This window comes from Equus przewalskii, chromosome 15 (genome assembly GCF_037783145.1).
Source record: "Equus przewalskii isolate Varuska chromosome 15, EquPr2, whole genome shotgun sequence".
Lineage (NCBI taxonomy): Eukaryota > Metazoa > Chordata > Mammalia > Perissodactyla > Equidae > Equus > Equus przewalskii.
The window spans coordinates 44699738-44723754 of NC_091845.1; the positions used below are offsets into that span (position 1 = coordinate 44699738).

The following is a 24017-nucleotide window of genomic DNA, read 5'->3' on the forward strand; positions in this document are numbered from 1 at the left end:
CTCCCATCTCAAGATCCTTACCTTAGTCAGATATGCAAAGACCCTTTTTCCAAACAAGGTAACCTTCACAGGGTCCAGGGATCAGGAGATGGATATCTTTGGGGGGATCATTTTTCAGTCTACTACACGTGGTCAGTCTTTTTAGCATAAAGGACTATTCCACAACTTGCTTTGGTTAACATAACAATACATCCTGAGGCTCTTTCCATATCTGTCTATATAGAGTTAGTCAACTGCTGCATAATAGTTCACAGTGGGAATTGCCATAATCTCTTTACCCGTTCCTCTACAGGAAGGATATTCAGATCATTTCCAATTTTTATTAGGAGAGACAAAGCCATACTGAACATCCACTACATGCAGCTCTAGGAAAAACCGTAGGGATTTCTAGAGAGGAGAAATGGCCATAGACAAAGAGGTCTGCTTGGGTTTTTTTTCCTTCTGAAAAGCAAAAATATGTTTTCAAGTTGGATTCATAATCTGTATTCTCCAAGTTTTGGACACCACTAGGGAAACATAAATCATCTTTTTAAAATGTTTCAAGAAGACAGACTGTTTTTATCCTTCTCTCGACCTTGCTTAGCTTCAGACAACCTGGGGAAAGTTGGCAATTGTGCAGCACTGCAGAGACCAACGGTTCGAAACGGCCATGAGCAGATGTGCCTGCAGGGCCACCCAAGTAAAGCTTCGGGGAAAGAAAAGCAGCTTTGATGAAACTGAAAAAAACATCCTCTGAAGAGAAATATTCAGCTGAATAGTAAAGAGTACATTCGAGAAAGAAGAAAGAGAAATGATGCATGAGGTACTAGAAAGTTCACTGATGGAACCTAACTAACCCCATCACTGCACACTTGCCAGCTGAATCCGCCGCCTTCCCAATTCTCACCACCCAAAACACACACAGTCTGTTCTGCCCCGCCGTGATGGTGACCGGAGGGAAAGAGGAGTGGCGTGACCGTCACTGTCTGGTTGTACAGCTGCTGTGTCTCTTCCGTCCTCAAATCCCCACTCCTACCTTTTCACCCAGACTCCCCCTTAATTCCTCAGAGAAGATGCCCGCTGGCCCAACAGTCACATCCACCCACAGCTGCAGCGGAAGAGGAGAGGAAAGGAGGGTAGCCAGAAAAGCACATGGCATGGGCTTTGGGGAAGACACAGCTGAGTTCTAGACTGCCTTCTGCCCTTCTGAGCTGTGTTACAACGGGCAAGTTATACAACCTCTCTGCGCCATTTCCTCAGTTATAAAATGGGGGAGAATGAGATAATTCCTCCCTCCAAGGATTGGCATAGGAAAGATAGGAGCTGAAGTACGTAAAGGGCCCACTACATGGTTTAGTACATTTAAACGAGTGGTGGGATCAGGATTTTTCTGCCTCCACTTCCTGAACACCCTCTCCCTTTCTGGGATTTGAAAAATACCCACCCCCTTTCCTGGGTTTTGGGACATCGTAATGTCAGAGTGAAAAAATGGAGATATTTGGGAGCACAACTCAAGGGAGAGGCAGAAAGAGAAACCCTTTCATTATAAAACCACACGTGTAAGCCAGGAGGAGGCCACCTTGACAGTGAGAAAGGTCTTGTCCTGCAGAGGCCTCCATCTAAAGATATCCAGGATGGAAGAGGAAGGAATTGTTTGGCTCCAAGGCATGCAGGAAGGGGAGGAGAGAAAGAGTGGGAGCCAGGAGGGAAATGCGTGAAGGGGCTAAAAGGAAAAGACTGAGACTCTGACAAGAACGTTTGGGTTCCCTAGCAACTGTGGGAAGGGAAGCCAGGAAAACAGCGATCAAAAGAGCCCACTAAGAAGCTGGGGGCTGTGCTGGGCTGGGGACAGGAGCCACCACCAAAATCCCTGTCATTGCCTGCACACAGGGTGGAAGACGGTTCTTAAACATGAATGAAAGACAGTGTCATTGATGGTATTATTTGTTCACAATTCTTCCTTCTCCTCACCTTGCCATGGTTTCACAGAAGATGGAGTACACTTCCCCACCCATCGTCCTTGACCTTGGCCACGTCTTGCTTTTGCCAATGGAATGTGAGTGGACATAACACATGCCAGGTCCTACTAGAGGCTTTAAATGTACTTGTGTGGTCTGACTTGCCTCCTTGCAAACTTGTCCTCCATGAGAGGAGCAACCCCCGAGTGAGGCGCCTGGAGCGGACCTGAACCAAACCTCCAGCCTGGAGCCAACCCAGCCCCACTGCTGGGTCCAGCCTATCCACTGTAAGCCACCGAGATTGTGAGGTTGTTTGTTATGCAGCATTATCACAGAAAAAGCCAACTAGTACAGATCCTTGGGTGATTTCTGTTGGGCTCTCTGTGTACCCTTGGTCAGATAAGAGTTAGGCAGTTTAGTAATTAAGGGTAGTGTCCTTCCCTTGACTAGTAAGGGCATAGGGCTGTCGCTACATGGAACTCAGGCTGTGATGATGATGATGGGGCAACCTGGTCACAGACATATCCCATTAACCAGCTTCCCCATAGAATGGGCAGATGACATGGAGGGACCTTCTGTCAAATGGGAACCAGAGAGGTCTTCTGAGAAAGACTTTTTTAAAAATTCCAACACAAGCTGGTCGCCTTTGCACAGAGACAGTTTGAGAAACAAGGACAGTTGGAGGACAGGACTTGATTACAGTTTGTACTAGAACAGCCAGCAGGAGACTTTTTCTCATTTCTAAACGGTCACAGGGAAAGGAAGGCTCTTCTACTTTGGGAACATCCAGGCAGGATTCTGCCTCACTTTTTGGCACTAGCTCTCCCTTCCCCAGACCACCTCCCAGAATGCCCTGCTCCGAACCCTGACATCCCCATGCTTCACAACTAGGATTCCCATTGGCTGCTGCACAGGGACCAGCTGGCAGGAACAGAGGCAAAGCCGTCTTTTTCCAACTCCCAGATGTCAAAAAAGATGACAAAAACCTGGTCCTGCACCAAACTGCCATGGATGATGGGATAACACGCTGAGAGGGAAGATGGAGAGAAGGTGGAGGTCACAGCGTTCCTCTCCCCGTCCAAACAGAAGGAATTACAAAGCACTTGTCAAGTGTTTCTCGGTGAGAGTTTTCTGTCTGGGAGAAGGGGCAGAGGGAGCCACGTGCTGATGTGTGTGTATAGGTGTGTGTGTGTGTGTGTGTGTGTGTAATGAAAATTGAGTTTGGCTCTGGTTCTGGAGTCATCGCTAAAGGTGTGACCATTCTGCCCTGTGACCTCTGCCCTCTTTTAAACAGCCCCCACTGGTTGACCACTGACTCATCGCCACTCAGACTCTTGAGTGAGACTGACAAAGATTTTGGAATTTGAAGTCTCTGTTCCATTTTTTAAAGATCAGTTAAAAATTTTTCATAACAAAACCATGGCTGGGGTAAGCAAGAATACATACACATATTTTCAGAGGGCTGGATTAAAACCACATGTCCCAGTCGTGTGAGTAATGCTGCAGGCTAGACCTGGTCAAACTCTGCTTCCCTTGGCTGAACCCAGTCAGGCCCCAGGCAGGAGGGGCTGAGCTGGCACAGACCTCTGGGGGCCAAAGGCGACAAGCACAGCACGTTAGGACCTCCTCCAGGCAGAGAGCGTCCCTCTCCCAGTGGGATCTGCTGGGTCCTGGGAGGCTGGAGCTGTTTGTCCCACTGTGGGCAGAATTCCAGGCTGCCTGTCTCCTCAGCCACCACCCGGCCAGGCCCCCTTGCTCAGCTCCATCAGAGTTGTGATTTTCCTTCCACATCAGCAACTTCAAGGCAAGAAAGAACTCTTACCCTTGTAATTTCTGGCCCCACCAATTTCCAGGCAAAAGGGGAAAAAACAATGAAAGGAATGATAGCTAATGTTTATTCACTGTTCCCTATGTACCTGGGACTGTTAGAAAAGAACTTCGCTTCTATTAACTCAGTGAATCCGCATGCCAGTCTTAGGAGGTCGGTGTTAGTAGTTTTATCCCATTTTACAGGTGAGGGAAAAAAGGCCTAGAGAATGGGGTGGGGGGGACCCAAAGCTCACAGAGCAGCCAGCAAAGGGGCAGCCGCAGGGCCTGGACCCAGGCAGGCTGCTCCAGAGCCAGTGACCTAATCGCTGTGCCACCCCAGGAAGGGGTTGCCACCCGAGACCCTGCTCCAGCCCTGATCCTGAAATACTCGCTGGGCCTCAGGGGTGGACCCTGCTCTCAGAAGAGGTTTGCCTTTTGGGGACTGGTCAGTTCGTCTGGAAAATGAGGCTTGAATGAGATCCAGGGTAGACACCGGCCTTTCTGCACTGGGGCAAATTGAGGGAAAATAAAAGTGTTTTGGGGTTACATTTATTTTTCTTCCAAAATGAAAATAACCTTATTGTGTCTCATGTCCTACTTTATTAAATAGAAGAATATCAAGGAGAAAAAGCCACCTTTTGACCCACTCAAATCTGGGCCTATTTGAGGGGTAGGATCAGAAGCAGCCTTCTAATAATCTGTTATCCTCAAATTAGGTCCAGGGCTTGATCTCAAAACAAGGCAGGTTCTATGCCTCCTGCTCCTTTCAGAACCAGATGGTGCCCAAGTTCCCTTCAGCTCAAGTATGTTGCCAGGAAACGGAATAATCTGACCTAAGAGGTGAATACAGCAGATTCTACTGACAATAGCCACTTACTGAGCACATACCACGCGCCAGGCACTCTCAAAACCCAGTGAAGTTTGCACTAATATGATGACTTTACAGTGACAGGAATTAAGATTTAGAGAAGCACCTTGCTGAAGGTCACACAGCTGGTCAGTGGCAAGGCAGGATTTGAATTTTTCCCAAAGCCCATGTACTTTTCACTCCACCACAGAATGATGAAGAAGACTCCAGAGCCTTGGGAGGCAGAGGTGAGTCTGGGGAGGGGCTAACCCTGGGAAAGGAAGCTGGGATTCTGTGCGGTTATCGCTGCCCCTTTCAACAACCTCCCGTGGCTTCACGCAGTCTTGACTTGAAGCAGTTCAGCGGGTGCTATGTCCAAGAAGACAGCTCAGTCTTGTAAATGGTGGTCCATACAGTGGGTACTTGAGCTCAGAGAAAAGTCCTTCTTGAAAACGAAAATCTCCTTTCATGTCCTCCTCACCCTTCCTTAACCTGCCCAAGCAAATGCTCTCCTTGGCAGATTTGGAGCAAAGCATTTTGAACCTGTAAAGACACCACAGAGATTCGGCCTGGGGGGATTTACGCTAGGGAGGGGGGCTGAAGGCCCATGGCAGGGGGTAATTTGAAGTTCTCCTGAGGCTCAGATTTGAATCTCATTTACCCCAAGTGAATGAGTCCAAGGCTGTCCACCCAGGTCCTGCCACTTGGCTTCTACAGCATAACTTCAGGGACACACTGACCTTGTGATGTGATGGAAACCTCCTTGTTGGCCAAAGGCAACAGCCAGTGCTGGGGATGGAAACGAAGACCAAACGGAGTCTTAGAAAGTGATGGCTCTCAGTCCAGGGGGAGAAAAGAAACAGGGAGAAGAACCCCAGAAAATACAAGCCTTAAAAACAATAATGAGGGGGCGGCCTGGTGGCAGTGGTTAAGTTCACACGTTCTACTTTGGCAGCCCGGGGTTCGCCAGTTCAGATCCCGGATGCAGACGTGGCACCGCATGGCAAGCCATGCTGTGGTAGGCGTCGCATGTATAAAGTAGAGGAAGATGGGCACGGAGGGCCAGTCTTCCTCAAAAAAAAAAAAAGTAATGAAAAGAGTATTACGTGTAGAGATGGCAGATACCTATGAGCCAAATGAATTCTCCACACCCTCATGAAAACAAGAAAAGCAATTCAAGAAATTGTTTCAGCAAAGGCTTCAGCCAAAATAAAAATTATTTTCCAAGAACAGTAATAGAAATTGAAATTTTAACTCACTCAGCTCACTTTGCTGCATTTTATCTAGAAGATAAAATGCCATAAGGTGTTTTCAAATTTAGGGATTTGAGAAAGCCTCAGGAAGGGGCCCTTGTGAGCATCAGAGTTCTACTTGAGGATACCGCCTGGCAGGAAGAGGGCTCTGGCTGGGTGGCACCTGAGCGTGGTTGGCCTTTTCAGTGTCCCTTGTTCACTGCAGTGGTTTCTGTTCTTGCCAACTGAGCTGTTATCTACAACGTCCTGGAACCCGATACGTGACTGGTTAGCGCCATGGAATGGAGGACGCTGGGAAAGCCATGTGGCGTCAGGCACTTCTGAGACCCTCAGTGTGGGGACTCAAGGCACCCTGGGCCAGGAGGCAGGCAGCCTCATCCAAAGGAACAGTGTAGTGCTGAGGCATGGAAAGGTGTTGCCCCCCAGACAAATTCTGCTGCATCACTGGTATATCCTTTTATTCTGAGCACCCCCTCTCAGCCAGGCACTGGGCAAAAAACAGGGGCACCAGTGTGTGGACAGCTTAGCTCTGCCCTCAAGCAACTCACTGTCTCACTGTAACAAGGTGAATGATACAATTGTTCGCCCCACACCAGTTCTGCGACCCCAAAGCTTCCGACAAAACTGGCCTTGCCTCAGCCAGGCTGTCCAACTTCCCAAGCCTGAAGGGGTGGAGTTGGCAGAGTTTGGGAAGCCAGGGAGCAGAGCTGGGTGGCTCTTCGAGGACTCCACCACAGTCCCATGACGTCTTGGTGATTTTCACGACTCTGGCTTGAAGGATGTTATCTCCAGACATTCTCACAACCGCCCTGACAAGGAGGAAGGAATTCTCACCATGCTGTTTTACAGAGGAGGAACTCAAAGCTCAGAGAGACCTTGTCATTTGCTCAAGGTGACAAGCCAACTAAAGAGAAGAGCTGGGATTTCATCTCAGGTCTCCAACCTCCAGAGACCAAGCCCTTCCCAGAACATAGGAGCCAGTCCGGGCCTGGGGACCTGGGGACGCAGGAGAGAAGAATTAGCTCAGGCCCTCGGGTGCTCGTGCACAGGCATTTCCAGCACTTCCAGCTGACGGGGAAACCCATGCCAGCAGAAGCCCTTGGAAGAGCTGAGAAATACCCGGGTCTGTCTCTTCACTACGTGAGCTGGCACTAACTGAGACACAGGAGGCGAGAGGTCTTGTCATCCCTTGACAAATACTTCCCAAACACTCACTGCAGAAAGGCAGAATCCTAAAGGACACACCAGAGGATACACAGGAGCTGGACCATCAAGGTGCAAACCCCAGCTCCGCCACTAACGAGCATGTCACTTAACATCAGTTTCCTCATCTGGCAAACGGGTACGACAATGGTTCCGACCTCAAAGAGTTGTGGGGAGGATTCGATGAGTTTTAATACATGTAAAGTGCTAAGAACAGGGCATTGCATATATTTTTATAGTGACTGCTGAGTACTATTATTTAATCACAGGACTATTACATTCCTGAGGTACCTGGTAACTCCAGCACCTCTTTCCTTTACTACTCGTGCCTCACTTTCTCCATCTGTGAACGGCCACTAGTGGTTAAGGTTGAGCGTTCTGAGGACTGGTAAACCACGGGTGACAGGAAGGGGCATGAGGAGGTCTCAGGGACTGATGCAAAGACACCTCCTGGGAGCCACCACTTGCTCAAGTGACCAAAGAGCAGCCTGTGACCCCTGGCTCTACAAGGCCATTGCAGCAGACTTCCACACCTTGGCTGCAGAGCCTGGAAAGCGTTAAATGCTCCTGGAGCCAAGCTTCCGGCAGGAGGGCTGGGTTGTCAGCCCTTAAACGCAGGCCTTGAAGACTGGCCCTGGGGAGGTTAGAACAAAGCCACCCTTGGAATCTGAGGTGGAAAAATTAAAGATTTAATTTTCACCTTCAGTGAGTTTATGAGATGGGCAGTGTGTGGGCTAAATGGGAATTAAGGGGACCCTGCAGTGGGAAGGCTCATGGGGCATCTCAGGACAACACGGGGAGTAGAGCCCCTTCCAGCAGGAGGCCTGGGGCTGACGAGGACTGGGCAGCCATGTCTAGGGACACAGATGAAACCAACCTGGAGGCGCAGAGGTCCTCCCTCCAGGGAGCTCCATGACAACAACTGTAGCCAGCATATGGAGCATCTGCTGTACCAGGCACTTGACCCACAACGGCTCATCTACTCCCTGCCACCTCCCCACAAGGGAAGCATCATCACTCACATCAGGCCTTGAGGCACAGGGAGCTTACATCACTTCTCACACCTCACAGCTAAGCGGCAGAGTCTGGCTGACTCCATCAGTGTAGTAGCTGGAGTTTTGTCCCTGTTTTATTGAACCCTCAAAGAACAAGAGTTGCTTCCCCTCCCTGTCCCCCTTCTTGAGCAAGCGAGCAAACCTGCAGAGCTGGCCTCTTCCTGCCCCGGGAGAGAATAAAAAGCCTTTGCTTTCAAAAGCCAAGGTTTTTAGAGGCGAATTGAACTGGGCTATCTGACTGATGCTGGCTCACCTGGGTGAGGGATGGCTTGGAGCCAGACAATTTGATTTAGAAAAGTAATCCTGCTGTTGTTCAGCTAAAAATGGTGGATGAAACACACGCTATTTCTTCTCTTCCGTCCTGAAACATCACTAAAATGACAGTAAAGTGCCCTGATTTTTAAGAGACAAATGCATAAGGACAAAAAGAATGGAAGAGGAGGCAACTGGAAGCAAAATTCAGGAAGCTGGAAAGCAGGTGAAGGAGACGTAACGGCCTTAGCAGATCTGTGAGAGCTGAACTCTCAACTGGAAGGCAGAAGGGCAGGAGTCAACGTGATGCGCACCACAGAAGCCCCAACACACCCAGAATTGGTGCCAGCAGGTACCTCCAGAGGTGGGGGAGAAGGTGTATCAAAACCAGGCGGGCTGGTTGGAAGTCTGTTTAAGAAGCTGGACACCCAGATATCTCATTTCATACTGCTGAGCCAGGTGACTGTCCTTCCTGCACCCAGCTAGAGATGGGTTTATTCTATGGAGAGAGAAAGCCAGAGAATCTATATCCTGGGAAGCATTTGGCACAATTGAGGGCAGGGAGACTATACTGAAACCGAAGTTTTAAGGGAGCATTTACATACTAAACATTGAAATATTGCAAGGGTCCCCCACGTGTCCAACACAATAGCTGAAAACAGGACTTGAACTGTATTGATTTCAATGATTTGCCGCTCCCCACCCCCCACCGCACCCCACACACACATTCATCCACTTGCATTTTATGGGATCAGCCCTAGCAACAGTATGACCTGTCCCCATACTCATGGAGACAATTCATTGCTGCCACCATTAAAAACCAGAGTTGCCACAGTAGTGGCTACTTGGGGTTCTTATGTCACCTATCAGCACATCCTGACGGGTGCTGCGCCTCTCACCTGCTCCTCCATGACTAGCATGGGTGTGACACCGAGGAGAACAAAACCCAGAAGTATAGGGCAATTTATGTCGAGTGGAGCAAACCTTTGATCACTGGGAGTCTGGACCGAGTGGATAAATCCAAGTGATCATGAATTCAGTTTATGCCGCTCCTTGGCTAGGTCCGTAGGATCCTGCAATTACACTTAGCAGCAGCCAGCTTGATAATGCATCCTCATCTCGTCTCCCCCGCTTCCCTGCCTCTCTCTGGGTGTTCCCTGAGACAGCGCTCTCTAACAACTTAATAACACATGAGCCTTCTGCCGCAGGCTCAGCTCCTGGGAAGCCAGGTGAAGACAAATAGAGACCCATCATTGTGAAATTTCAGAACACCGGGGAAAATATCCCACAAGTTTCCAGACAGAAAGAAGGGGAAAAAACAGGGTTTATACAAAGTAATCAACAATCAGAATGGCTTTAGACTTCTTTACTTCAACACCAGAGGCTAGAGCACAATTAAGCAAATCCTTCAAAATCTGACAGAAACTCAGCCAAACCATTGATCCAATGTGATGGTAAAATAAAGGCAGTTTCAGACATATAATATTTCAAAATGGTTTACTCTTCATGTATCATTTATGATAAGCTATTGGATAAGTTACTCCACCAAAACCAAGGGGTAAACTGAGAAAGCAGAAGACCTGGGATGCAGAAAACAGACATCCAACACAAAAGAGAGGAAAGGGGACCTCCAGATGTTGGTGAATGGAGACCCCAAGGAACAGCTGGAAGCAAACCAGGGCAGCAACCAGCTCAGAAGGGAGCAGGTCAAAAGGCTTGAGGCGGGCAGGCCCCCATGAAGATGAAATTGGTATGTGTTTGAGTCTACTAAGGGGAAGTTGATTTGGTGATAAAAATATGAAAAACTAAGCAAAAGAAAAAGGCAATTATTAACTGCAAAGAATCAACAAGTTGCACAGGAAAGGAAAAGTGATCATAAGGTAATACAGTGCTCAGCCATTATGGTAGGCTAAAATAGCTCCCCAAGGATATCCGTGTCCTAAGGTCTAGAACATGTGAATAAATTACCATACATGGTAAAAGGGGTTTAGAAGGTGTAATTAAATTAAGGAGCTTGAGATGGAGAGATTATTTTAGATTACCCAAGTGGGCCCAATGTAATCACAAGTATCCTTTTAAGAGGGAAGTGGAGAGATTTGACCAGAGAAGAAAAAGGCCAGGTGATGACTGAAGCAGGGTCAATGAGAGAGAAGATGCTTTAAAGATGAAGGAAGAGAGGAGCCGGACTCATGGCTGAGTGGTTAAGTTCGCGTGCTCCGCTTCAGCAGCCCAGGGTTTCGCTGGTTTGGATCCTGGGCCCGGACATGGCACCGCTCATCAGGCCATGCTGAGGTGGCATCCCATATACAACCAGAGGCACTCACAACTAGAATATACAACTATATATTGGGGGGGGGGGGCCTTTGGGGAGAAGAAGAAAGAAAAAGAAGATTAGCAACAGATGTTAGCTCAAGTGCCAATCTTGAAAAAAAAAAAAAGATGAAGGAAGAGGCCACAAGTCAAGGAATACATGTGGCCTTGAAAAGACAGAAAAGGCAAGGCAACCAATTCTTCCCTGGGGCCTCCATAAGGCACCGGGTCTGCCAACACCTTGATTCTAGCCGTGTAAGACTCATGGTGGACTTCTGGCCCCCAGAACCACAACAGAATAAGTCTACGTTGTTTAAGCCATCAAGTTTGTGGCAACTTGTTACAGTAGCAATAGGAAACTAATACAGCTGTGAATAGCTTTCACGTGGTCATAATTATGTAAACACTGATCTAACCAAAATTATCTAATCATATTGGGAGGATGGATGGATGAGAATGGTGTGTGTGTGTGTTGGAGGTGGGAAAAGACCCAAATCCTCATCTTCCACAGAAGGAAGTTAATAAGTCATGGTCACAACTGGAAACAGCTTGAGAAGGGCTGCTCTGGTTTTCCACTCCCCGTTTTTACAGATGAGGAGGAAGAAACCCAGGGAGGCTCTGGTTGAGTTATCCAATTAACTTCTCTCAAGAAGAGGGTGGGTGGCTGTGGGCTCTTGTGTGATGATCACTCTTTGGCTGGTTTATGTTTTGTCTTAATTAATTAATAAAACATCTGACAGGTTAACCTACGCACCTGGGGGAAGTGAAGGCAAGTAATACATCTAAGATATCCAGAGCCTCAACTGTGCACCTCTCCTCGGCCAACTGAACAGCTCGCACCTGAAATCATCCGGCTTTGTTCCCATGGCCTCACCCAGACATCTCTCCTCAGTGAAGACATGCTAAGTACTAAAAGGCTTATCCAAGCCTTGGCAAATCCAAGACAAAAGGCTGTGCTCACTCAGTCTTCCACCCCCAAATGCCTGAAGCCTGCTGAAACTTCTTCCAGCCATTAGGCAGGGGGAAAAACAACAGTTTCGGAATCCAGATGGCAAGTAAACGTCACCAAAGCAACTGCCACCCAGTAGATCCTCAATAAATAATGAATGAGTGAATGAATGAATGAACGGCATATATTCAAAAGAGTAACTGACACAGTGGTGGACTTCAATTAACGCTAGGGGAGAAAATCACCTTCTTTGGACCAGTAGTCTCAAAACTTTTGATGACATACCCTTATTGGTAAAAATTTTCAGCATATCCCTCCAATATTCACAAATTATTTTTCCCAATATTTACATATTATAAGCAGGTAGTGCTACATGAATACGTTCACTATAAAAAGTGAGAAAGAAATTTTTAAAAATCATAAAAGGGTTAAGTAAAATAAATGTAAACAGGAGCCCTAGTATTTTCATACCATCACCCAGTGGATTATCCAGCGTACTGCTGAGGTGGGCGAGCCCCACTGTGAAGACCCTTGATCTAGAAGCAAGCTGCTCTCTTCTCGATTGTGTTCATCTATTATTTTTTTTTTAAATGCATACTTACCCACAGAGTCCTAGAGATCATTTGAAGGGGTTATGGGACCAGATAAAGTAAATATTTTCTTATGTAAGTCAGGAAAATCCCCAAGATTGAGGTCAATAGCCTAGAGACTCTTCTCAGAAATATGAATCAAAGGGAGTCCAGTTACAGTGAAAAGAAAATCAGAGTCTAATGAACACCTGTAGTCCCCAGTGTTCAGAGATGAAAATCAGAGAAAAGGGTCAGGAAACAAGGAATGTGGAAATTGTCGAGCTTGACTTTCAAGAATGAAAGACCTCAAGAATCAGGTTCTGCTGTGACAGTGTTTACCTAACTCAGCACTAAAAGAAATACAATGCTAACCACATACGAAATCTGAAATTTTCTAGTAACCACATTTTAAAAAGGGCAAAAAGCCAGGTGAAATTGAGTTCAATAATATTTTTTATTTAACCAAATATATCCAAAATATTATCATTTCAACATATTATCAATATAAAAATATGAATGAGATATTTTACATTTTTTGTAATAAGTCTTTGAAATCCAATGTGTATTTCACACACACAGCCCATCTTGGTTGAGACTAGCCACACTTCAATACTCTGCGGCTGGTGGCTAGCGTACTGAACAGCACAGCTCTAAACAGAGGCACAGATCCTTGGAACCCCAGGAGCCCACAGGGTGTTTAAGAAATGCTGTATTGAAGGATAAACAGCACCAGATCACTTGAACCAGTCCAACTGGAAACACCAACACAAAGGCAAGCGTAAAAATTACAGTGCAGCTGAGTTCCAACCTACGGGAGAGTGAGATTCCAATACGGCTAATTAGGCAAAAAATGAAATCTCGATCAAAACTACTCTTGAAAATCCCTTAAGAAAGAAATTGATACACATCAGTTTTGCCTCCAATCTTGGAACAGACGCTGAGTCTTTTGTCCCAACAAACTAAACCCACAGAGTTGGGAAACTGCAGCAGCATACCCAGCCTCTGAGAGCATCAGTCTTGAGAAACACGCTGGACCATCTAATGAGGGATTCTGGAAGAGGAGGTTTGAACGCGGATCTGCCCGGCTCCACTCACACGGCAAGGAGACTAGCGACGATTAATACCAGATTTCTAATCAGCAAAGTTTCTATGTTGTGTAGTTTCTAGTAATAAGAAGAATCCAAAAAGAAAGGAGGCTGTGTGTGCCCCTAGAAAAGGAGGCCAGGGAGCTGCCTCACGAGCAGGAGGAAGCCTTGTGGAGACACAAGATCAGGTGGGAGAAAGGGAGGCTGAGGAGGGAGGCAGCAGCCGGATCCCTGGAGCCTGCAGGGTAGGAGAAGCGAGCCAGGGATCCAACTGGCAGGAAGCCTCCCCAGCCCTCATAAATGCTTTCTCCAAAGCAAGCTTGACTGCCCTCTCATGGGTCACATAAATTTTAAAAAGAATTGTTGCCCTAGAGGTCCCCAAGGCCAGCACTCTAATTATGCCCCCGAGGCCCACCTATCCTCACCTTCATCCTTATCTTCCTCACCTCCTCTAATTTCTCATTCAGGCTCCTGGCAACATTAGGTGTTTCTGCAAATCAGTAGCATGGCCCCCACCCCCAACCCCTTGAGGCTCAGTTCTCCTCTTTCAAAAGGGATAAAGTCAATCGGCATTTCCCCTGTCTGCAACTTTGTGCTCATGAATAAATAAGCAAGCACTGCGTCCTCATCACACACTTGCTAAGGGCTGCATGAGCCCGCTGAGCACAGACCAATATTTCAAAACAGCTGGCTCCTTTTCCTCTGTTCTGGCCTCCTGCCCTGGTCTGGCTGGGCCAAACCCATTTCAGGCTGGATGTGACCACATGCTGTTTGAATTAAGTTGCATCCAGGGTTAGAAGGAATGATCCCTTATCCTGGATTATGTATCACCAGGTTCCACCAAGAAGAGGAGCTGGAAGGGTTACGATCCTCTCCCCTGTGTCATGAAGTGGAATTTCTTATGGCACCTGACCCAGGGCAGGCTTTCTGGACTGGCCCGCAATGCCAGAGGCCCGGTTAGACAAAGTTCTACTGAGGCGAAGACCTGGTGCTGGGCGTTCCCAACACTGGGGCATCTGGGACACTGTATCTGGCGGACAGGGGAGGGGCAGAGGTGGAACGAGGAAGAAGAGCCAAGGAGAGAGCTCTCCTGACAGAAAATGTGGGCTGAACTCCATCTCCCTCCTGTGACAGGCATCTATGGGTACCTACCAGTGCACGGGGGTCTGAAAGAATGAAATTTCCCCTGTCTTCAAGAAAATGTAAAATTCAGTTCAGGAAATGGGTCAAGAGCAAGACCCCAAAGGCAAAACTAGCAAGTAAGAGAAATTAGTCTTCAGTGTCCTCCATGCCCCATCCTGTCCCCAAATACAACTAAAACTCAATTGTCATAAGCTCAGCCACTTGATGGACGATTACACAGTTAACCTCACGAAAGCAGCCCTCTGCAACAACTCGTGTAAGAAGGACAGTTTTTACAGATCAGTAATGTGCTTTTCCTGTTTGCTTTCCTGAGAACCTGTGCCTCACCTTATCCATCTACCTGGGAGTGTTACAGAAGAATGTTACAAAAGAGATGCAAAGAGTCAGACCAATGTTCACCCTCTGACATGCAAGATGGAATTATGTGGAAATACATGGACTTGTAGCCGTGGCTGCCGTCTTGAGAGAAGATATTCCAGATTCCTTCATTTGTGTTGTTTTAAGCCACCAAGTTCAAGGTAATTTGTTACAGCTGCAAGAGGAAACTAATACAGCCCCTACCACGGCTGCTGCAGAGATTGGCCTTGTGGCCTCCTTTAAGATGTCTTCCTACTACAGGAGTCCCTGAGCAGCAAGGGTTCCAAAAGGGCCATGTCTCGCATGCCTACCTCGAGAATCTGGGTGTCTGTGTCAGGGTGGGCAATAGGGGAAGGCAGCCACAGAAGACCCAATAGACAACCTCCCCCTGCACTCCAATCCAGGAGGAACAGCAGGAAAGTGATCTTAGGGCTAACAACTGGTCCAGGACAGAGGTTCCTGAGCACCTTCACCAGGGGTTTGCTGGGTGTGGAGAGCACTGGCCCATGAAGAAGCACCAGTGTGCACCAGCTCGGCCCAGAACATGGAGTATATGTTGGCAAGGTGGCACGGTGATTTGAAAATGCAACACCAGGCACATTGCCTTCCAAACTGACTTCATTCCCAGGAACTTGAACCAAGTTCAAGAAGGGGGATGACTCTATTAAATTGAGGGAGGAGTTCAATCAGATTGTCACCCTGTGGATTGAAACCCATTAGTAGTATCTGGGTCACTATCAACACTTTTTTAAGGGAAGGGAAAGGAAGAAAAGAGAAAGAAAACATGAGTCATTGTACATGATAAGGATAAGCATCATTTCACAAAACTTTTATTTCAGTTATACACACAGACACATACACACTGGGTCATAATGTAAAACGTATTCCTAAGCATATTGGTAAAAGAAAGTTTTGAAAGTCAATGGGTTAAGTGATGTTGTGATAGTCAGGACCTGCTAAGAAACCAAAGAGGCTGTCCCAAATCTGTGCATCCTAAGAAAGGTGACACTGACTGGAAGGTCTCCCATCCAAATCTGGGTGTCACCAATAGCCACAGAGACCAAGTCAGTGCCAGTCATGACCAGAGAGGTGATAGCAGGTGAATTCGCACCAGCAAACCCTAGGTTAGCACAAAGGTCATGGGGAGAGGGTAGGGAACCAATGGAAACAAAGAGACATCAGGAGGAGGGCTCCCACAGGCCATGCCCATCACCCAGGAGGCAGAGGGCAGAGACCAGCACTCAGCCCTTGCTGGAGGAAGACACCCAGGGCCAGTGTCCTAGCTCTTCATGTTTCTACAGTGGTGGAAATACTGGCACCGACCTCCTAGGATTGATGCAAGTGTTTAAGGAGTTAATGTGTATAAAACTCATAAAGAAGTGGCAGGGACATAGCAACTGTTCGAAAGACAGTAGCTGCCATTATTATTAGCTCACTATGGGTGAACTACAACAAAGGACAAACTGGGCTGAGGAGCTGGCTACAGGTCCAATCCCTAGCCGCCATGCTCCAGTCATTACCTCCTTAGAGAGGCCCGGTTCTGAGCAGGCCCACCTCGCCAGCCCCGCACTCTCCCCACTCTCATCCCACCTCTTCTCCTTCAGCCTCTCTTCATTCTGGGTTGAGGTCCCCAGGATATTCCACAACAGCTGGTTCTTCATCCAACCAACTCTTGGGTGGAGACTCCTTAAATTTTGAGTTCTTCCAGCTGTTCCTTCCACAGGAACAGTTTGTGAGTTCCTGTAGTTTGTGAGTTTGTGCTCACAGCCAGGATGCTCCCTACAGAGGAACAACAAGGTGTTGACCAGGCCCGCTTGAAGGACTTCAGAAGTGGTCAACGACAGCACAGCCGTTCAGCACAGATGCTCTGGAGTCAGACTGTCTGGGCTCAAATCCCAGCAACACCACCTACTTGCTGTGTGACCTTGGACAAGCGACTTACCCTCTTTGTTTTCTACTGGGCCTAACTGCCACTGCTATGTCACCTACCCACTGGCCTTCAGACTTTCTTTTTGCCAGCATACACTGGAATACGTTTGACATTGTGACCCAACATATGTGTGTATAACTCAAATAAAAGTTTCACGAAATGATATTTACCCTTAAGAGGTACAACGACTCATCTTTTCTTTCTCTCTTGTCTTATCTTCAGTTTTCTTCCCTTAAAAAGAGAACCTGGTAGAGACCCACCAATGTGGAATGTGCCTCAATTTCCCTACCTGTAAATTGAGGGAAACAGACACACCTGCCTACAGCAAGTGCTGTTTGTGCCCGGCCCACATCCCCTCCCACAGGCACCTCGGTCTCCTGGCCTACACCCACATGCAAACAGTCCTGGGGGGCCACTCAGTCCCTGCCCACAGGACCAGCCCCCAGGACAAATCTGCTCATCATGACCTTTCCCCAGTCCCCAAGCTATCTGACAAGCTTCAGGCTTCCTTTAGATGCAGGAGCCTGCCCGCTGGGAAGTTAACACCCAGCACCAGCCCTCCATCCATGACAGACAGGAATTGGTGGGGAAAGACTCTATCTTCTTCACCCCTCAGGGAGGACAATTCTGAGGCGTGTTCTGCACAGTCCCCAGAAGTCCCCAGCAGGACTGAGCCCTCCTTGCCACAGTGGGAGCCTGCTCATCCACACGCCCTTCATCAGCTGCCTTCCCCGTCTCACTCCCCCACCCACCGCTGCTGTCTGATGGTCACATCTTTCAAATAAACTACTTGCACTGGAATCCTTGTGTCAAGGTTGGCTTCTGGGGGAAGCCAACCTAAGACTCAACCTTATGGGGCAGTAATGCCAATTAAATAACCGTCAAATGCTTACAGTGATTCCAGATTCAAGGTAGATGCTCCACAAATGTCGGTTAGGAGGAGGAGGCGATGGAGGCAGAGGCAGAGGACGGTCCCTCCCTGCAGCGCCACAGGAGGTACAGCCCCTGCTGGGGGTGTGGGGTGGGGGAAAGGATCTGCACAGTGAGGGGCAGAGCTGCCCATGGATGAGAAGCCCACAGGAGGAATATTTGGGGGAAAATATTGTTTTCCAATCTGAAGATTCTCCCCATCTCTGGATCCCAGATCTCTCTGTCTCAGGAAAACAGCAGCCTGCACACTTCATACCTCCCACTTGAAAAATGTAACAGTCAGGCCAAGAGCAGAGAGCAGAGGGCAGAAGTGTGACCAGCAGGATGTGCTGAGGTCTGCCCGCGCTTGGGCCAGCAACTTGATCCCAGGCCCTCTCACTTATCCCTAGACACAATCACACACAAAACTACCTTCCTGTGACTCCTAAAGGGAGTTGCGTGTATCCCCCAAGGTGGGTTGCAGAGGGCGCAGCGTGCACAGGAAGGAAACTTCTGTGTCTCCTGCCCCAAGCAGGGCGCACTGGCTCCTGAGGTTGCCCCTCAGCCTCACCGCAGAGGGCACAGTATTCCAGCCCAAGTTCCAAGCTCAGCTCTGACTCACTGCTCAGCACATGAAGGCAGCAGGGAAAGTGCACTTCTGCACGGGATCCTCAGCACATGCAGCTGCCAGGTCTCTGCTCCTGGGACAGACGGACCTACCTGTCATCAGAAAGACAAACAGCCTCTCCAGTTTTGTGCACATTTTCCATGGAGGCCGCAAGTCCTCAGGTTCAGTGTGGATGGCCCAAAGCCCACAGGCAAAGGCTGAGCAAGGGACTGAGCACCTATATCCAAACGGTCCTGGGGGCCCCACTCAGTCCCTGACCACAGGACCAGCCCCCAGGACAAATCTGCTCATCATGACCTTTCCCCAGTCCCCAAGCTATTTGACAAGCTTCATCAGTGGGCTCAGGGGGAGGCAGGCTTGCCTACCACCACCAGCCCATGAAGAGCACACGGGCTCAGAGCCACACTGCCTTGATGTTGAGTCCAGCTCCACTGTGTCCTTGCCGTGTGAACTTGGGCCTCAATTTGCGCATCTGTACAATGGTGATAAGAATACTACCTCTCCCGCGGGGTGGTCCACCCATTAGTTTATTGATCAGATATTCCTGAGTCAAGCACTGATCCAGGAAGAAGAGATACATTGTGAACAATACAGACAAAAGTCACTCCCCTTATGATGGTAGCATTCCGGTGGGAAAAGAATGTGACTTGTCACTCATAAAAACAAAATCATTCCACTGGGTTCCAGGAGCATTGTATGAGCTGTTGTAGGTAAAGCATCCAAAACAGAGCCTGCCTATAGATAAGTTCAGTCAGTGTGAGTATTGTTCCTAGTCCTATGATCATAATTTTCCAGCAACACCCAGGGGATCACCTCCATGGTAGGGCTCCTGGACCTCCGTTGAGAAACATGCCCAATAGGTGGACGTGTGAGCCCTCTGCCTGCTCCCCAGGTGGGAGGGGGTTACCTGGTGTCCCTTATCTCCCTCTCCCTGTTGGCTGGTTGCTCTGCTCCAGTCTCTACATTGATTATACGTTGGGGCTTTTGCAAGCCCTGCTGGCCCCAGGAGCCCTCTCCGTATCCATGACTGAATTACCATGTTGTTCCAGCTCACAAGAGCACCCGTGTGGGAACACCACAGGCCAGATGGAATTTTAGAGACCCTGTCATTTGTTGGAATTATTGGCTGCCTTCATATTACTAGCCATACATTTTGCTCTCGGGCCTGGAGTGGGGTTGGGGCGGGGAGGGAGTGGGGATTGCTGCTGAAAAAATAAAGCAAGTTTCTCTCTGGGCCTTTCAGTTCCAGCCTTCCAGAGATTTCTACTCTACGACTGCTCAGAGGCCAGGACACAGCTCCAGAGAGGAGCAGGCAGTGGGTCTGTGTCCTCCAGACACACTTCTCCCTTCTTCTGACCAAACTCATGCCAACAGGGGAGGATAAGCCAATTAGGGACACCTAGGGAAGAATCTACCACTCTCTTTGCCTAAATCTATCCCAGTCATAGCGGGTCACATGGACTTCTTCAGGATGAGGCCTAGAGGAAAGTTTGTAAACTGGGATCCACGGGCTGAATCTGGCCTGCAGGTGTGTTTTGTTTGGCTGAAATGTTCTAAATAAATTTTAGCCAATGTTTGAAACCACGATGTTTCACATAAAAATCCAGGTTTCCAGCTTCCCTTGAAAAAGGGGAAGTTTTAGCCACAGTTTGGGCCCATGTTCTCACATGGCTGGAGTAGAGTATGGCTCCCTTTCAATGACATGCTCTCTGCTGTTCACCACAGGACCCACCACTCCCTACTGCCTCTCAACTCCTAGAAAGAAGGACAGTTGCCTTTGGAATCTCACTTGTTTTATTGTTTTTCATAGAACACAAACACTTCATTGACCACAGCTCAATAAAACTTGAGAAAACAAAACATAGAATGATTTCCTCTTCATTATACCCAGCCCAATTCTCTCACTTATGCCAGCGGCCTGGACTCCATCAGCACTTCAGTTTATACTTCTCAGTGCAGAGCTGCGCTGTCCAAAATGAGAGTCACTAACCACATGTGACTGTTTACATTTAAATTAATTAAAATTTAAAATTCCCGTTCCTGGTTGTATCAGCCTCGTTTCAACTACTCTAGCCCCCTGTGAGTAACGACCACCATGGTGGACAGCACAGAAAGGAACATTTCCATCATCTCAGAAAGTTCTGTTGGACAACTCTGGAGAGATTTAAATAAAGATGCGGGAGGCTAACACCCAATGCAAACCCTTGTTGAGCACATCCTCTGCACCCACGCTGCCCTGGGCACTGCAGGGGTGCTGCGGCCTTCCAGGGTTCACCATCTAATGAGGGGGAAAGCCACAGCGAAGGACAAGAGACAATGGGAAATGCCCAGCGGTGTCACAGGGACCTTCTCAGAGTCAGAGAAAAGGAGCAGTCTCTGTTTTCACGATACAAAGAAAATGCTCTGGTTGTCCATCACGTGCCCTCTCGGCCCAGTGCCAGGCACTCTCATCAGAGGCTTCCGGAAACAAGGCTCCCTCAGCTCCTCATGGAGATGCCACTTTGATGGCTGGGACTCAGCCCCACATGTTTTGGAGGCCCCGCAAGCGAAATACGTAAGGAGAGTCAAGTCAGGCTTCAGAGCTGGCCCTCCCTGTTGGAGCTGCTTCCCCCAGCAATGGCCTTCCCAATCCCCCCAAACTTGGCCCCAACACCCCCCACCACCTGTGTCCCCTGCCCTCATGCTCCCCAAGGTTGTCATCTCCCCAGGGCTCCCCAAATCCAGAACTGGCCCACTTCTAGGGCTTCCTGCTCCAGCCGCTGGCCCATCCATCTCCAGCGTCTAAACAACACGCTCCCAGGACAGACCCTCAGGGCAATGCTCTACAAAAGAAACTCATTTCCAAGGATGTTTACTTTTAACAGAAAACTTCCAAAGCCTAGCTATCAAAATAAAAGGGCTACGTCTAAGTGTGAGAATTTTCAAGTTGATTGAGTGGAAAGAACATCACATTTGTGGTTGGAGAGCCTACTTGAAGTCCCTTATATTGATGAGCTGCGTGACTCGGCCATTACTCAGAATCACTGATCTCTAAATTGCTCTTTCTTATTGATCTCTAAAATGGGTCTACTAATTCCAGCCTTAACACTGGAAGGATTAAGGATTCGATGAGATAATAAAAAAATACAAAGGCTACACCCAGTGCAAATATATTTGTTATTATTATCAGGGGGAATTATCTTCCAACACCCAGCACAGTATCTAGCACACACTAGAAGTTTGTTGAAGATAATTTTTTTTTTGAAGATTGGCACCTGAGCTAACAACTGTTACCAATCCTCTTTCCTTTTTTTTTTTTCATTCTTCTCCCCAAAGCCCTCCAGTACTTAGTTGTATGTTCTAGTTGTGAGTGCCTCTGGTTGTGTTATGTGGGATACCACCTCAGCATGGCCTGATGAGCGGTGCCATGTCTGCGCCCGGGATCCCAATCAGTGAAACCCTGGGCCACCAAAGCAGAGTGCGTGAACTGAACCACTTGGCCACGGCGCCGGCCCCCATGAAGATAATTTTTAATGACCCGGGAGTAGAAGCTGAGGAAAGACACTTTTAGGCAAAGGGGGCTTTTGGCCTGCCCCCAGATCAGATCACAGAGATGAATATCTACACAGAAGCAGAGGTTCTGAACCTGCCAAGACTACTCTGGCCGCCTGGTGAAGCCGTGGCTCCTTCTCAGGATGCCTTTTTTTAAATGTATAAAATAAAGGACATAGCATTACAAAGGCAACCAATTATACTGAAATACAGTTATCAAAATATTCTAAAAACTAAATTTGTGATATAATAATACATGTGCTTCTTTATTAACACATTAAATAACAAGATCTATCAGCAAATCTAATAACAAATGCGCTTCCAAAGCAGTGAGGAGTGAAGACTATATTTCAAGGTATCTGCTTCCACTCATGATAGAAGATATCTGTGATTCCTCTTGGTAACAAAGTCACAGGTCCTGCTAACACTACTGTGGTTAGTGGCTATATTCATTATTGAAGAAACACTGGATTTCAGTAGGAGACGAGTGAAAATAAAGATGTAACTTTTCTTCAACGAGGTTTAGGGCTCCCTGGGATTCTAGGCATGGACGCAGGTCAAGAACCCCTGAACTCGGTCCCCCTGCCCCCTCCATTTGATTCCATCTTTCTCTAGTTCACCACTGTAGACATGGATCCACATAGCTGGTATAAAGGCAGCCCCTTAATAGCAAATATTCCCCACTCCAGGACCCCTTCTGCATGGGAGCCAGGCTCCAAGGCTACCCCCCAACTCCTGCTCCCCTCCATGCACTGAAGGGTCCTGCTAACGCCCTAGAGGCCCCCCCTTGCCGCCTCTCCAGTCCTGTCTGTGGTCTAGGCACCATGTAATCCCAGCTCCCGTTAACTAAGCACATACCACGTGCTGACAACTATTGTAGGAGGTGCTCTGTGCTCATCATAGCATTGAACACACAACCCCGCACGGGGGCAGTGTTATCTTCATGGGGAAACTGAGGCTGAGAGGAAAGCTTCACTGACTTTCCTGAGGTGGTGAGCAGGGCTTGAATTCAGCTCTGATTACAACTCATTCTCTGAACACTTCATGCTTTAAAACCGTACCAAGTCAGGTATCGCGACAATTACCGTTTAAACCCATTCACCCTGGGCCACTGCCTGGGAGACGAGTGAGTGTGAACGAGGAGCCAGGAGCCTTGCCTGACTCGCAGCGAGGTGACTAAACAGGGTGGCATTGCTCAGTCAGGCATCTGCACCCCCTCCCCAAAGGGAAATGAGGGGATCTTAACTAGAGTTTCAAGAGGAGTGTTCTGAAAGAAAGCAATACAATAGCATCTTTGTAGTTGCAACAGGATCTCAAGAGCCGACAGAGCTGGGAGAAGCGAGGAGAGCTGGGGGAGGGAGTGAGACAGAACTCGGCGACTGACGGTAAGAGCTGACTCGGACTGGGGCCTGCAGACAGCGGCCAGGTGTGTGGGGAGGCCGGGAGGGAGAGGTCCTGCTGTCCAGGAGGCCACCTCTGCCAGTGGCCAGTCCCTGTGCTGGGGTCCAGGTTCCTTGGGAGGTACACACTGAGCCTCTGTGTGGACAGACAACAGAGCCACTCTGTCCCAGAGAGAGAGGCCTGTGTGTCCTGCCCAGCCTCCTCTCAGCACATGGATAGACATCCAAATGGCCCATTCTCTGGCCATTCCAGCCTCCAGTCCTTATACTGGCTGTAGCCGCCGCCTCCACCGGGCCCAGGCATCCCAGACAGCATGACCCAAAGCCCCCAGCCTGGCCTGGGCACAGCTAGAGCCTGGAATGCCTGTCCCCTTCCTCCCACATGGCTGGTTATCACTATCCTTGGGGCTGGAGTCCATTCATCTCCTTCGGGAAAAAGGACAAAGGGGGATATGGATCCCATAGTTTTTGAAATTATGACCCTCTGATATTGCAGGCTTGACTATATTTGGGTCTTCCTTCCCCACCTCAAACATAGCACCAAGCATTTAAAAGTACAAAACCAACTTTGTAAATCGTTGCCAGAAGGAGGAAGAAAGGCACAGCCTCTGTCCTCAGTTTACAGTCCAGATGGGAAGACGACTACAGACGACACTGCCCACCAAGTACTTAGTTAGATTGGAGAGATCACTGAGGGAGGTGTAAGGTGCTTGTGTGTGGTTATGAAGGGAATTTGGGATGAAGGAATAGATTCACAGGGATGATCTCCTTCCAGGAAATGTAAGAGACAGAAGGTCTTGAGAATTCCCTGGTGTCCCGGGCACTGGAAGTCACCTGGTAGCACTGGTGC

General features: G+C 48.5%; 1 protein-coding gene and 1 long non-coding RNA gene across 3 annotated transcripts in view; one reads left to right on the top strand and one right to left on the bottom strand.

Moving 5' to 3' along the window:
• Nucleotides 1-24017, bottom strand: part of GASK1A (golgi associated kinase 1A) — a 58349-nt gene that overhangs the window by 26031 nt on the left and 8301 nt on the right. The window lies entirely within an intron of this gene.
• LOC139076040 (uncharacterized) lies at nt 4603-16862 on the top strand. Its single transcript, XR_011527269.1, has 2 exons — nt 4603-4841; nt 11407-16862. It is a non-coding gene; the product is annotated as an uncharacterized lncRNA (long non-coding RNA).